Source organism: Phoxinus phoxinus (genome assembly GCF_949152265.1).
Source record: "Phoxinus phoxinus genome assembly, chromosome: 1".
NCBI lineage: Eukaryota > Metazoa > Chordata > Actinopteri > Cypriniformes > Leuciscidae > Phoxinus > Phoxinus phoxinus.
In genome coordinates this window covers 5,859,279-5,876,377 of record NC_136876.1, presented here as the reverse complement: position 1 = coordinate 5,876,377, position 17,099 = coordinate 5,859,279, and the positions used below count along the sequence as shown (strand labels likewise).

The 17,099-nt window shown below is 38.6% G+C and overlaps 1 long non-coding RNA gene across 1 annotated transcript; it reads left to right on the top strand.

The window, feature by feature from the left end:
- The first annotated feature begins 6,445 nt into the window (after positions 1 to 6,445).
- On the top strand, positions 6,446 to 11,271 carry LOC306999902. The gene is made up of 3 exons (XR_013797935.1): positions 6,446 to 6,657; positions 6,795 to 6,986; positions 10,781 to 11,271. It is a non-coding gene; the product is annotated as an uncharacterized lncRNA (long non-coding RNA).
- Positions 11,272 to 17,099: the final 5,828 nt, after the last annotated feature.

The window sequence follows — 17,099 nt, the reverse complement described above, 5'->3', positions numbered from 1 at the left end:
TCTATTCACTGTACAGTAACTGATGCCAATTCATTCATTATTTTTATTGCTAATCCGAACATTATTCTGCTTCTTCATTAAAATACAGGTATCTAGAAATATAGTAAAGAATATAAATAATTTAAATTATTCCAAATATAAATAATGGTAAGAAAAACTGTTAAAATCGTAAACAGAAATAAACTTACCTATAGTAGCCAACAAATCCCCTCAGTCTGCTGACACCAATGAAATGAGCTTTAAGTGTCAATTTACAGGAGATCTGAAGACATCAGCATAATAAATGAGGTGAAAACAGGAACTATTGTCATGAAATAAAGAGTGTTTTCAGCAGATCTGTTAATATTGATGAGCCTCAGACTATCAACACTCATTCAACAAGCCATTCAGGATTATCAGCAGATCATCTCACTTTATTCTGAGTGTTTGCTGTTAGAAACACATTATTTGAGTCAGGATATAAAAGCCTACAACTACTGCTATACTGAAAGGCAATACTGTTATTTCTCACACTATGACATGGATAAAACATCAATAACACAAAAACAATCACTAATGACACTCATCTTCATAAACCACTACAGATAAATAATTAAAGAAGCACATGTCCAAATTAATCTAAATATATAGCAAGTTTCTTATGATATCTTATTCTTATCCATCTTATGATAGCAATGAAGTAGTTAGATCATTAAAATAATAACAGAAACTGTTAATTATCAAAACACTTTTAAAAATAAAGAGCCCCAAAAAGCACTTTTGTTCCAAGAGTAAAACGCTTTTCATATTAGTATTGCTTTAATGTCTCACGTGGCTCATCATAGGCTCAATGTTTAGCATTGTTCCAGTATGACACTTGAGATCGATTCACACATTAATTCCCCTCACAGATCTTAAACTTTGACTTTTGACTTGACGAAACAATCACACAAACACACACAAAAGCACTCAAAATCGCTCAGGTCTGAATGAACTCAACATATTCTCCTCATGCTCGCTCGACGACGCCAGAAAGACGCACAAGTAACTTATCGCTGTGATCGATGAAAACAACACAGAAATGAGCCTGTCGCTTAATCAAACTGTATAAAGTGTGTTTGGTGGTTGTGTAAATATGAGAAATACCGTAAACTGCTCTCCTCACCTCAGAAGACTCGACGCTGAGCATCACAGTCCCGCCAACAGCCCGAGAGAGAGCTTAGGTGCCGGAAGTAAATTTCCCATTCATTTCTCCCATTGACGTTTTGGAAAAATCCGGAAGCGACCTCACTGCAGTACACAAGACCAGGGGGCGGAGTTGGATCTCTGCATTTTGATTGGTCGACAGATTCCCAACACATCACACTTTTACTCGTGTTGTTGCTCTGTCTAGACTAGAGTTAGTTATTCTTTTGACGGAAAAACAAACTGGCTGACATTTTTATTTATTTAATAACGTTTTAAATAGTTACAAACACTGTAGTTTGTACATTGTGTGAATGTGCACCTTAAGTTTAATTACGTATAGTGGTGGGCAATAGCCAAGTATTTTATTAGAAGTTTTTCTTTTGGAGAAACGTTTGATTTTACTCCAAAACAAAAAACAAAATAAAAAAGTATTAAGTTTCACCTTACCTGAAAAGCCTTATTACATGCAAGAATAAATATATATTATTTATAATATATTATTATTATTATTATATACAAATACTTAAGTACATTAATAAGTAGGCACTTCTACTTTTATTTGAGTAATATTAAATCAAGTTCAAAATCAAGTAGAAAATATGTGTGCTTTTTCCACCACTGATTATGCAACTGTAAGTGACTAAATTATAGCGGCACTAATTTTATACTTATAAATGACTTCACAAGGGCATCTGACTTAATTAACATAACACAAGAGCATCTCACTTACATAAATACATGCAAAATGCATTACTAGGAAGAAAAAACGTTTATTAATACACAAGGTAACACAGACATTTTGAATACAGTAGGGAAACTTTGAAGGCAAAACATAAGGAAAATCACACTGGGATCATATCGTAAGCACACGCAGAATAACACCAATATTGAGGGAAACCACAGGACATTCAAAATTACTCATTCATTCATCCTTTCACACTGCACTGGTCAGCACAGATCTGGCAGAACTCGCTGCAGAAGTCTCGCTGGGTGTCTTCACTGATTATTTGTATAAGTTCCCCCCTTCTTCCTCGACCTACATATCATATGGGTTAGCAAAGAAAGGAAATATTTCAATGTTCATTATTGTTGTAACTAACACTGCATGCCTGGAGTGCAGTGTTTGTCTATGTCTCCACATTGCCTACAAGTTTCCAGTCTGTACATTTTATAGTAGCTGTTTATCTGGTTAGCGCTATTAATCAACCTACCGTTAATGGATAGCGGACTAGTTAAACATGTCTTAGCGTTATCAAAAAGTATGGACACGGTCAACACTTTAAAGGAACACTTCACCGTTTTTTCATATTAAACTATGTTATTCCCGTAACTGAAACTAGCTGATAAATACCTCTTGTCTCAGTGCGTGCACTCAATCGCTCTGGCGCGCGGCGACACTTTGATTGCTATAGCTTAGCCCAGTTCATTCGTTAGGATCCAAACAGAGATGAAGTTAGAAGCGACCAAACACCTCCACGTTCTCCCTATTTAAATACAGTTAGACGAGTAGTTACACGACCAAGTATGGTGACAAAATAAAACGTGGCGTTTTTCTAAGCCGGTAAAATGGACACTTCGACTCGGCGCAGTAATATCATCACTCAGGATGATCATCTTGAGGATGATATATGTTGTTCTGTCGGAGCATAGTTTCGGATTCAGTAAATATGATCAGAACAATCTTGCCGACAGCAGCTTTAAGTAAATTTCCAAGCCTGTACTTTGTTACTTTTACTTGAGTAAAGAAGTTAAGTCAGTACTTCTACTTTTGCTAGAGGATTTTTTAACACATATGCAATTATAATTGCACTTGTAAGAAATCTGATTTGAGATATCTTTAAATACATTTGGACTAGTCAAAACTCCATTTAAGATACATGTAATGACGTCATAGATATCTTCAATTGTTGCGTCACACATACACAAAGATAGTTATAGATATCTCTTAATCAGTTTTGACTAGTCACAATTACATTTGAAGATATCTGAACTGCACCTGGTCGTAGTCGAATCTGCTGTTGTGTGACATGAGACTGAATTTACTCAGCTCCTCCCCCTCACCTGAGCCACGATTGCTTTAAATTATGAGCAGATTTAATTTATGATATAATATATATATATAATATAATGAGGTAAACAGTGTTGCTGTAACAGCGGTCATCAACTGATTTACTTGCTTGGTCAGCAGGGGGCGCTCAAACCTGCGGTGCCCTTCGCATTTGCGTGGTGGTTAACAACGCTACTGAGCCTAATGCAATGTTAATACACATGTATATTTTTATTTATTGTATATCGACACATTATAGCCTAGTAATCAGCTGAACTCTGCCCAATTCGGATTGTCTTTTCTTGCCAATTGGGACCCAAATGGGTGCGTAAAATATGACAGTAGACTAGCCAACTATTTGATACACAATGAATGTGCTAATAACTTGCATAATTCTCTTAAAACATTGTGTCCCATGAACCTGAGGTATAGGGCCTATAACCCGGGCATTTTAAAGTCCTATTGAACATCCTTTCTCATTCCTGTCGGCGTTTCTCTGCCATTTCAAAGATGCGTTAAGACACTGATCTCCACCCGTCTGATGGTCAAATTTATATAGCGCTTTTAACAGTATGGACTGTTTCAAAGCAGCTTTACAGTGATAATAGAAATTAGCGTAACAGTGAAGTTGCTAAGATCATTAGTCATTAACTTCGGGCCGCTAACACGACACCGTTCTAACAGAAAACCCTTAACGCGCTCCGGCCGCCCATCCACACAAAAGGTGCCTGGTGTCTCAAGAACACACTCCCTGAAATAGGTTCGAAGGTGCAAACGATTATCCGTTTTCTCTGCACAAACCCCAAAAACGCAAACCCAACAAAACGCAGACGGCGCGCACATGCGCATCACGTGTTCGGTCGATAGGTATGCGCGTTTGAATATATATGTGCGCAGGCGTGTAGTCCTTCACAAATCAACCCTCAACAAAGGCCTTACAAATTTATAATACAGAAATTTTTGTTTTAACCGGAATTATCCCAACAACGTTTTATCTGTATAGATGTAAAGGGCAGGAGGCCTTCACAGGGGAGAGACTAGTGGACACTGCGGTGTCGTCGTGTCCAGGCGCTGGTCCTTCATCAGATCTGGATACGGTCTGGATCCGGCAGACTGCAGTGAACATGTAACTGACATGTAACACATCTCTTGAATGCCAAACCCCAGCATTAGGAATTGCACAATCTGATAGACCCTTTTTGCTTTATGTCCATGAACACTTACGCCGGTTTCACACCGCAAGCGTCAGCCTTGACTAGCTTATTGGAAGAACATAGAGCCGCTCTCTCTTCCAAGTTCAAAACCGCTTTGACATCCTTAGAGGCTAAACTTGACCTCGTCCAGGCTGCGGTGTCGGACCATGGTCCACGAATAACATCACTGGAATCCAACGCAGACATCCTCAGCGAGCGAATTCACTCTCTGGAAGCGGTGTGCACCGATCTGACTGAGAACTACGCTAAACTCAAGGCCAAAACAGCAGACCTGGAGGGCCGCAGTCGGCGTAATAATATCAGGATCATTGGCTTACCGGAGTCCGTTGAGGGTCCTCGACCCACAGTGTTCTTTTCTGAGATGCTGTCGGAAATTATGGGCGAGCAGATCTTGCCGTCTCCACCGGAACTTGACCGGGCTCATCGGGCTCTGATCGCTAAGATGAAACAGGGAGGGAGGCCGAGAGCGGTAATAGTTTGTTTTTCATCGGTATCAGATCAAGGAGGCGGTGATACGCGAGGCTCGTAAAAGAAGAGGATCCTTGCAGTACCGTGGCAACTCGATCGCCATTTACGGTGACTACAGTCCGGAAGTTCTGGAACAGCGCGCTCAATATCGAGGGGTAATGGCAGAGCTGTACAATCTTGGATTTAAGCCATCCCTCCTTTTCCCCGCAAGGCTGAGGATCCTGACTAAGGAAGGTGAGCAAAAGATGCTTGCATCGTTGGATGAGGCCAAGGAATTTTTGATGGCTCACCGTAGTGCCACTTAGTGCTATGACGGCCGTTCAATAAACCTGATCGGTTGGGCTTATGACTTTATTTACTTTTTATGCCACGAGGGAGCCCGCGGTACAACATTGACTTAACTAACGTTACGCTAGATTTCCCTGAGCTCTCTGACATTATATAAACGGTTTGCTGTTCATTGAAAGTGTTTTACATCATGCGGTCATTTCTACGTTTCTAATGACTGACTGGTGCTGTGGTATTTTGATACCACCGTTGAATTAGATTTGTTGTAGGATGGATCTCGTCTATTTTATTTTTTGGTGCAACCACAAATACTGCTTGCAAAAGTTTGATTGCAACTTTAGTTTACTTTAGGTGACTAAACTTAAAAAAAATAAGTTTACTTTTTTTATTTTATTATATCAATTTTTTTTTTTTTTTTTTTTTTACATTCTCATTTATATTGATTTTGCCCCAGTGATCACTAAATTGGTCAATATTTAAGTATGATCCAAGGGTCGTTATGCCATGGGTCCGCTCTTATGTTAAGCGTACTATTTGATACTGTAGTGTTATCTATGTGTTGTATACTGAGGATACTTTGATTTAAGGGATTGAGGATAATATAAGGTAAGGAGAAATAAGGAAGGGTTCAGAACACTTAGTTTTTATTCTAGTGGGTAGTTTTATTGTCATCTTAATGTTCTTTGAGGGTTGGGTTGATTTTGTGGGTGGGTTGGGTTTCTGTCACACGACATCGGTCAGGCATCGGTCACACGACACCACAACAGCGCGGTGAGAAGCGTTTGAATTCGCTCAAATCTCCGAGATGAAAGGAAGATGAAAAAGTGCAGATATTACCAACAACATTGAAGCTGAAAACATGAGAAACATTGTGCAACAAATAAACGATTAGTGCATGATTAGTTAAAAAAAGTTTATGTTTTCCAATACACAGATTATTACCTTGATTTACAACACAAACTGCAACTATGGTATTTTGGCAGAAAAATATTCATAATGCATGTTAATATTCATGCATGTCCATGTAACAGTATTAATACTGGATAGCTGAAGCATCCAATTATAGTATTATAAGTTTTTTTTTTTCTTATGAAGTTTTTGCCTTTTATTTAAATGTGTTGTACTAAACGTGTTATACTTTTTGTTTTAGACAAATGGGCTAATTTGTGAAGCAGACTACAACAGTTGATCTTCTGCCATTTAATTGAAACCTTTCAAGGTGAGTAAGCAATTCAAATAAGTGATATATTAAAGGGTTTTTATTAACTTATTTTTAAAGACTAGTTTACTTATCTGAACATATAAAATTTTTTTTTCTGCTTCATTCTAACACAGGAAGGAGTAAATGGAAGTTTTACGCTGCCGGATGGCAATGGTTCTCAACTCTGGTCCTGGACAGTGTACAGTAGTGCACATTTTGGATGTCTTCCTTATCTGGCACCGGTCTTGGTGTCCCTCTAATATAACAAGCTGGTAAGTTGAATGATTAGAGAGACCAAATGTGCAGTGCTGGGGCTACTACATATACAGGTACAGTTAATTACTTATGTTTGCTTGTTTTTTTCAGCTGTCTTCCCTCATTTTAATACAATATGTTTTAATTTCTGTAGAGTCTGAGCTGGCTGATGACTGACAATGATTGAGTGGCAAAAGAAAGCAAGAAGTCCTCACAGCCAAGTCGAGGAGTTCGTGAGACACACACCACATCAACAAACTGCAGTGCGTGGAATTGATCCTCTGGAACAAAAACTATCGAAGAAATCATTCGAGAACATCCCAGACTTCACCGTTTTCTTGGAATGGTAAGTTTAATGATATATTCAGTATAGCGGGTTTGCGCGTGACGTCACCATCGAGTGACTGCGGTTATACCCACTGAGTGGCAGAATGACTGCCGCAAAAACACCAATAAAATGGGAAAGAGCTTTTCAATTTGTTTGTACAACTAGATAAATCTGAGGTATATTTTTACAGACTGCCGAAAGCTAGTGGGAAGTTCTGATCATTTTACTATGTCTATAAATCTATTTAAAATGTTACATGTCAATAGCCAAATTCACCAAACACATTCAATGTTGATCACATTAAGAATAAGAAAAAAATTGCAATGCTAGGAAGAGGCCAAATTATGAGAAACAGAAATGATTGATTAATTTATCTGCGTCTTCAGCCAATGCAGTCTGTTAGTTTACCTCACCTCCCAATTTGAGTCGTTCATTCATCCCATGACATCCTCATAAACTGAGCTTTGCAGTCTGTAGTACCGGATATAGAATTGACCGTTCGCAAAAGCCACGCCCCTTAGTTATTGTTACTACGCCCGTCAAACAATTGAGAACCAGACACATGGCTGGGTTGAGATCCATACATTAAGTGATTGGTTTTGGAGTAATGCAGCAGACATATCCTCCAGGGCACGACAGAAAGTATAGACAGAATAGCACACGGGAGCACATGCACAAAACAGTTTTGTAAAATTATATATCAATCATTTTTATTTGATCATATATCATTTTAAAAAACTGTTTTGCGCATGTGCTCCCGCGCGCGCTATTTCTGTCACAACACTGCAATCAGAGGACGCGCTGAAACAACTCTCGATGCGGTTCTCTTCATTCATAACTCGTAGCCGACTGAGAAGGATATATTTGTGTAAATAGTTGTGCAACTGCGCAAACTTTGTTTTGAAGTTTAATGTTTGAGTTTCAGAGGAATTTGTAACTGTGTACCTGTTCAACCACATCAAAGTTTTGTAATTAGTAAGTCCGTGCTTTTTCTCTTTTTTTTCTCTTGTTTGCTGACTGATGAGGGGGCCGCAGTGCCGTAGTGAAACGGTGTTTGTACATGTAGCCTATTTTTTAATAATAGTTGCAAGCAATCATAAAATACAGCAAGTTTTAAGCCCGTGCAGACCTCGCTGCCATAGGCGCATCATTGCACTATCTTGCTGAAATCGGAATGTTTGACGGAGGTCCTTCTCCTTAGTTACAGTTGCTGAGCTAGGATTGGACGAGAACCGTTCGAGGGCGGGGTTTTGCGAACGGTCAATTGAATAGTTCACGTTTCGAGTCTATCGACTTCGCGTTCAAATCATTTCTTTCAACACATGACAGCCACATAAACTGAAGCTATGCAGTCGGCACCGGATACAGTGTTGATTAGTTCATCTCTCTGGTTTGAGTCATTCAGTTTTATGTCACGTAACTGTGTTGTTATTAGACTATATAATATATATATATCTTTAGCAAAGGGATTTTCCCCATCATAGATAAAGTTTAAAGCATTGCCAACTCTTTAGTACCACATTAATATGGAAAGAACCATCATAACAGAAATTCTTAAATGATCAATTTAAAAAAATTAAAAAGCTATAATTTGATACCAAAAGCGCAGCATAATACTGTAAAAAAAAACTGACTACTGGTAAATGCTTGTTTATAAGAAAGTTTGGGAATTATTAACTAATTTATGTGTCCAGCACTGTCACATGACAAAAGAACAAAAGACTCGGATCAGACCCAAAGACTCGAGAGATGAACTAATCATTTCTCTTTCCAGTACAGAACTTATAGGATGTTGCGCATGTGCGGTCAAAATGAACAAAGAATTTTATCAACCAACGCGAGTGCTTTGTGTAAAAAATCATAATCGCTGCGTTCACACTCTTGTCGTCTGCTCTCGCATTAACACAACACGTATGCGTTGAGGTGCTCTCGTGAACATGCCTTTGAGTTTAATATTTTGTATACTGTAATGATGTCTTCGCTACCTTACTGGGGCTTAAAAGTGATAGTTGCGTAGCTGTCAATGGAGGGACAAAAATCTCTCAGACTCATCAAAAAGCTCTTTATTATGTTCCGAAGATGAACAAAAGTCTTATAGGTTTGGAACGATATGAGGGCGAGTAATTAATGACAGAATTAAAAATTTTGGGTGAACTAACTCTTTAACACCTGGGGCCTCATTTATAAAACTTTGCGTAGGATTTGCGTCAGAAGTGGCGTACGGATGAAACATAGGACGTGCGTACGCACAGAAATATTCGGATTTATAAAACCGTGCGCACGCACATCCTACGCAGTTTTCCCTTAATAAATCACAATCAATTCTAAATGTAGCGCAGCTTTTGCGGCTTCATGTCACGCCCCTAGTTGCCCATAAATAGTCCGTGAAACGCCCACAAGTTAATATTCATCGATTGCGAAATCATGGCAAACACAGAGAGGAAATTAAAAAAAAAAGTAACTTCACTCAATGTGAAGTAGAAGTTATCGTTGGCGAGGAGAAAATGTTGTTTTGAGGGAACAGTGTGGGCATTACTAATGCCAAAAAGGCACTTGAGTGGCAAAAGGTTGTAGACGCCGTAAATGCTGTAGCCTCACAACCTCTGACCGTGGCCGAAATAAAAAAGAAATGGTCGGACAAGATCAGCCATTGTGCGTTATACGCATTGAGATGGGGCATTTTATTTCCATCCATTTAATTGCATCTGACAAGCTACAGATGTCGGTTAGCCTAGATAATCTACGTGGAAATGGGAAATAGTTCAGTGCAAATGTCATTTCTTGCAGCTTTCTGAATGGTTGAGACATACGTCATACGTTATTTTATCAAAAATAAAACAAACTAAAGGCATATGCATGAATAGGCTACTATTCCGTAGCTGATTAATTTTTTTTTACTATGAAAACAACTTTCCCCAGTGGACAATTAATAGTCTACATCTATCTATCTATCTATCTATCTGTCTATCTGTCTATCTGTCTGTCTGTCTGTCTGTCTGTCTGTCTATCTATCTATCTATCTATCTATCTATCTATCTATCTATCTATCTATCTATCTATCTGTCTGTCTGTCTGTCTGTCTGTCTGTCTGTCTGTCTATCTATCTATCTATCTATCTATCTATCTATCTATCTATCTATCTATCTATCTATCTGTCTATAATTGCATCTATATCTGCTCCGCCAGACGGACACATTGACGAGAATATCAGTTTTGTACATTATTTCGTTGTGTTTACCATATTATTTATGAGGATGAATTGCATAAAATGCCAATATTATTGCAGAACATATTTCACTTTTCTTTTTGCAAATATGTGTTAATTTGCATTTCTGTTGTAATTTTCGTTTGATTTTTTTTGTTTTACACTACAGATCGATCAAACGGGTGTTCGTGTAGGCTGTTAATTGTAGGAATTGTGAAGTCTTCATGTTATTTATGAGAGGCAGTATTGCCATTTCTTTTACACAACGGTTCAAACACTTTCACGTGTTTCTTCCATCTGCCGACGGTGTCGCCATTTATCATTTCACCCGTTTTTGTGCGTACGCCTGGGTCAGAGCTTGCGTGAAGGACCGCACATTTTCCCGTGAAGTTTGCTTTTTATAAATACCAATTATTGCGTAGAGAGCGGCGTACGCCTTCTTTTGTGCGTACGCAACGTTTATAAATGAGGCCCCAGGTGTAATGACTAATTAGAGTGACCATAATTTAATTCAATACAGCACTGCTTTGATGTAACTTTTTCATAATTTAACACTGTTGATGTTGTCACAGTGCATGCCCAACTGAACTTTATTTATTCTTTTAAGGTTGGAACTAACATGGTGCCTATCTGAAGTTCTGAACCGTGAGACAAGCCCGTATCCACATGACTGCTGCTTGGGGACAAAGAGAACTCGCAAGTTTTTATCATATTCAGTGTGGAAGCAGTTGAGCAGAAAACTTTATTTCAACCAATGGATGCGTTTCAAAAATGTTTTACATATATGACATAAACAATTTCAAGACCTCTGCACCCATTTGGTTGTTTTTGTAGCATTCAAACTTTAATATATTCAGAGTAGTTCCTTCAACACATTGCTGCCTCATTAAGAACTTTGATCATCATCATCATTAGGTCCTGTAGTCAACATATGTATTTGTAGTTTTATTACTTAAGGTATGTTTACAACAACACATCTATGCATTCAGTGTACAGAATAAAGTTGTGATTAGGATTTAATGTTATTCATTTGTGTATTCTGTCCATATTTGTATAGGAATTTAATGTATAGTTCTTGTGCTGTATATATATATATATATATATATATATATATATTATGTATGTTTTGAATGTGTTTGTACATATTTGCATAGGTTTTTAATTTATTATGCGTGTTGTATGTACACTTGTATTTTGAATTTATGTACACAATATATTTACATAAATGCTATACTCCCCAATATATAGTGTGTCATTTATAAATATATTTGTTGAAACATATGTATTTTTTTATACAAATAAACAATCTGTATTTGAAAACAATGGATTTTATTTATTAAAATAAGGTCATAAATAAAAATAAATATTTAACTCAACTGTTGGGTTATTTTAACCCAACTGGAGTTTAACCCAATGCATTGGGTTAAAATAACCCACAGTTGGGAAGGTGCTATACTAACCCACAGTTGGGTTATTCATTGGGTTATTTTTAACCCAACATTTTTAAGTGAGCATAGATTAGAGCCAGAACCGCTGGTGCCATTATTTGGAGTCGTCCCAGAGGAGATATGGTTGTCAGCATCTATGTGCAAGGTCGTTGCCTTCTCCTCCCTGATCGCACGTAGAACAATATTATTAAAGTGGAAAGACCCCTTGCCACAAACTCACACTCAATGGATCAAAGATATGTCTTGTCTCTGCCTCGAAAAAATTAGAGGATTCACTGAGAGGATCGGAAAAACAATTTTTTAAGATGTGGCACTCTTTTATTGAATATGTTGACAAGTCTGTTTAAATAATGTCACTACTATGGACACTTTACTATTATTTATTTTATTTTTATTATTATTTTTTTATATACATATTATTTTTTTATGTATGTAATTGGTTGGAGGTTGATGTTTGTTAGCATGTTTATATGTATACTTGGCTGGCTTTTACAATTCTATGTTGATTTAATGGACAGTATGGACTCTATTCTAAGGGGTGGGGGATGGTGAATGTGATTTATATTGTTAAAAACAATAAAAAAAAAAACTTTGAACTAAAAGCTGCTAGATCTGCTTATTTTTCAACTCTCTAAGAAGAAAATGTAAGGCTGGAAGCTTACACTGCTATTTTGAACCAATAATCGGAAAAAAAGGCAGTTGAAGGATGATGTGAAAAAAAAGTGGGATTTAATCTGAACGTTTAGATAACGAAAGTTATAATCATTTTAGATTACGAAAGTTATAATCATTTTAGCTTTCAACATCATCAGCGATAAAAGGAAAGATTCTCAAAGCCTTTAAAGCAGGTAAAGTCGTTTATTAAGTTACATGTTTAAATGTTCAGACAGTAGAATGGAACAACATACTGTATAGAAAACTTAATTGTAACAAATAATGGACTGTTGTGCAGAAGAGGCTGTAAAAGCCTTTCTCATAGTTTGAGGTTACGTGTGGGAGTGGCAGGGTTAAAGCCTTTCTCCCAGATCAACAGTTACCTTTCTTTCTTATACCCTGAGCAAAGCATTGTTAAACATGAGTGTAATACCAACACCGAACATAACCGACAGCAAACCGAAAGATGAGGCAAATGGGTAGTGATCAAGAGGGGGAGAAGAACATTCACATATTCTCCTCAATGCATGATTAAGCAACAGTACTTAGATTGAACATTAGGATACTTTAATTTCTCTACTACGTTCACCACCATTCATTTCAGTTTATAAGTTACATATTAGAACACTAGTAAATAAACACTATGTAGTTGGAAGCGTATGTCCTGTGAAGCAAATAGTACAGATGTGTCATTGAGGTGCAAAGGACTCTGTCTCTCCCGACAGAACTATCCTGTGACTGGAGTGATGAAACCCTTGCACAAGATAGGTATTAGCATACTGTGATGATGAAGACCATTGTGCTACGTTTAATTAACATGTATACCTTTAAAATTATTTCTGAAGTATTAGGGCAGTAAAGAGTTCTGCCAATATTTGCTCAGCCCTACAAATCCCTCCTCAGGTACTTTGGACCTCAGGAATTATGTGAGGTACATGTGTGAAAATTTAGGGCTGAGTGCATTGAAGAAGTGTCTCCATTGACATAGTAGCACAGAGTAATGATGATAATTGTCAAGGAGGCTGAGAAGATACACACACAGAACGCCTACTCCCATTAAGGTGAAGGCTTAGTCAAATGATCATGTGGAGACACTTGTCAGGAACTCTGTCCATATAGCAATTCTTCTTCTTTTATGTCCATCGATGGCTTTGGCAAGCCGAACAAGATCTCTAGTGTCTGTGGTGGTCTGCTCCTTCTCATGGCATCTTCAACTCTCTGCTGTTCATGTCCCACAGTGAAGTTGCCTTTACCTTCAAGTAGAGAAAATTACTTGCAGAGTTAAGTTGCTGGACACCGTAGTATTCCACATAATAACTCGATCTCTGATGATAACAGAGATGGCATATTTTGATTGAATAATTAGATGATTGCATATAATGAATGTTTACATAATGACTGTGACAAGGTGTAGAAAACAAAAACAAAAAGGAAAAAGAATGCGGTGGATATTGTTTACCACATGTTTACCATAGCCTTCTCTGTCGGCAACATAGGATTTATATGTGATAAATGCAAGGAGACAGTCAGGCTGACGGAGAAGATTTCAGAACTAGAGACATGCATCCAAACTTTAATCGAGAATAGTAAGAAGAGTGCTAGAGCTTTAGATAATATTTTGGATGCGCCTAGCCTAGTGAACTCTTTACATGAGTCGGTTCCGGCTGAAGTAGAGCCCGTGCAGCAGGGCAGATGGGTGACAGTGAGAGATCGCTCTAGTCGCGGATCAAAAAAACACTTTTCCGTTCCGATAACAAATCGATTTGCCCCGCTCAGTGAAACACCCACTGAGAAATATTCTGATTGTGCCCTGATAAATTGGTGATTCGATTACACGGAACGTGAAAATAGAGACACCAGCCACCATAGTCACATGTTTGCCGGGAGCCAGATCGCCTGACATCAAAGCAAATTTGAAAGTGCTGGCTAATGCTAAACGTAAATTCTCTAAGATTATTATTCACGTCGGCACTAATGATGTTCGACTCCGCCAGTCGGAGATCACCAAAATTAATATTAAAGAGGTGTGTGAACTTGCAAGTACGATGTCAAGCACTGTAATTTGCTCTGGCCCCCTTCCTGTTCGTAGGAGTGATGAGATAGTTAGTAGATTGTGTTCACTCAATGGCTGGCTGTCTGGGTGGTGTCCGCAAAATAATATAGAATTCATAGACAATTGGAAAAGTTTTTGGGGCAAACCTGACCTGTTGAAAAGAGATGGTATTCATCCCTCCTGGGATGGTGCTGCTCTTCTCTCTAGTAATTTGGCTCATAGTCTTAGAGCTAAAACATGACAATCTGGGCCTCAGGTCAGGAAGCAGACAGACTGGCTTAACCGACCGTCTGCTAGCGGCCAGTGGCGGTTCTACATTGAATTACACCCTGGGCGAGACCCCCTTCGATTTTCCCATTGCGTCTGTCGTTGCTATGCAACCATGCACTGCGCTCTCCACAAGCACAAAGAAGTTTTAGTAGCTAATGGATTTCCACCACAGAAAAACGCTTGCTGAAGCTCTGCTACAAGATTTATTTACAGAGAAGAGAAAAACACCCACGGTGTTTGGGTGCACCCCCATACTGAAAAGTTTAGATTTTTTTCATCTGGCTGCCCCTGGAAAAAATGAGCGCGTCGCTTCAATTATGAGCGCGCTTCCCGAACTCGAGCGCGCAAAAGACGCGATATGTGAACATATAAAGCAAACTTTATTGGCGAGCTACCTCCAATCAGCTGGTGGCTCGCGAGCGACATGTTGGAGACCCCCTTTACATAGCTTCTGTGCACGGCAGACGGTTCTGTGCACTAAAAACACATCTCTTCAGCCTAGCATACACATAACACATTATAGACTTCTATAATTCAATGTTAGGCTGCATAGTTTAGAACAGCCGGGACCGGGAACACTTCCCGTAAATCCTGATGTACTTGGTACATCATAAGAAGGATGGCGTCTACGCTAATATTAGTCTCTCTGTCTATCCCGAGGTTTACCGCTGTCCACCGGAACCAGGCCTTATCCAGATCTGATGAAGGACCAGCGCCAGGACACGACGACGCCGCTGACCTGAAGTGTCAACCAGTCTCTCCTCCTCTCCACTCCGACTTCAACCAACCGGAACTGGACAAATACTCTGATTCATTCTGAACTTCTGACCTGTAATGCTCCTGAATCATAATCATACACTGTTCCCTCATTGGCCAGAGGAGAACTGGCCCCCGACTGAGCCTGGGTTCTCCCAAGGTTTTTTTCTCCATTCTGTCCCTGATGGAGTTTTGGTTCCTTGCCGCTGTTGCCTTGCCTTCTGGCTTGCTTAGTTGGGGACATTTAATATTCAACAATATTATAGATCTGCCTTAAAGGTGGACGATGATGAAATTGTTTTTTGTATTATTTTCATGTTATCACTGTGAATCTGCTTTGATACAATCTGTATTGTAAAAAGCGCTATATAAATAAAGGTGACTTGACTTGACTTGATAGGGATTTTAATAATTTTCTACCTATTTCGACCCTTCCTTTTATTACAAAAGCATTGGAGAAAACAGTTCTCAATCAACTCCAGTCTTTTCTTAGCTCAAATCAAGTTCTTGAAACTTTCCAGTCTGGGTTTAAGCCTCTGCACAGCACCGAGTCTGCTTTATTAAGGGTTTCTAATGATATACTGTTAGCGACTGACTCTGGTGACCCTGTGATCCTAATACTGTTAGACTTAACCTCTGCCTTTGATACAGTTGATCATAAAACTCTATTATACACCAACTAGAATATTTTGTAGGCATCCAGGGAACTGTCCTCAGTTGGTTTAGATCTTATCTAACAAATAGAAGTATCTCTGTCAAACTGGGTCCTTTTTCTTCCTCGCCAGCCCAACTCTCCAGTGGAGTGCCACAGGGGTCTATTCTCGCACCCATTCTTTTTTCCCTGTATTTGCTTCCTCTGGGCTCCATTTTCAGAAAGCATGGTGTGTCATTTTACTGCTAGGCAGATGATACACAAATTAATTTGCCTCTGAAACGCAACAAAGATACTGCTCTGAAATCTCTTTTTGCATGCCTAGAAGTAAAAATGTGGTTCTCTCAAAATGTCTTACTTTTGAATGAATCCAAAACCGAGGTTATAATTTTTGGCCCCACGACAGAAGAAAAAAAAAACTGAACAGTATTTGTCTTTATATTATTTTTTATTTTATTTTTAAACAAAAGATAAAAAAATTCTGGTTACACAATGATTAATATTTGTAGCAAAATATCAAAAGGTTACAGGTTAAAATACTTCAGCTCTTCAAACTCAAGAGGGCAGTCCTGTAAGTGGAGAATTACACAGGCTATTTACCTTCTAAGCAGTTCAAGCAATAGATGTAAAAAAGAACTTGTTCTCATCCGAGCTATTAAAGTTAAAATAATACAACAGCGCGAATCAAGCAAAAAATAATCTCAGTTAGAAAACTGAACCGGTAGAGAACCAATTTCTCTCCAGGGAGGTACACGACACAAAGTCAAAAATGCACAACACTTCACAATCAAAAACCAGTCTTATATACACGGGACGGGGTTACATTGTCCCTTATGCATTTGTCTTGTAGTTTTCCAGAGGAACTGGATGAGTTATTGCCACACTCATTGTGGCCTCCTGTGATGTCATTGTATTCCATATATGGGCATTCTTCGTCCTTTGCGTCTTCCGCGCTTTGGGCCTCGGTCTTTGTGTGTGTGTTTGTGTGTGTGTGCGCGCGTGTGTGTGTGTGTGTGTGTGTAAATGTCAGAAAGTCAGTTTGTAAGTTCATCAAAATTAAACAACTGCCCTACACAGCAGGAATTCAAGGAGA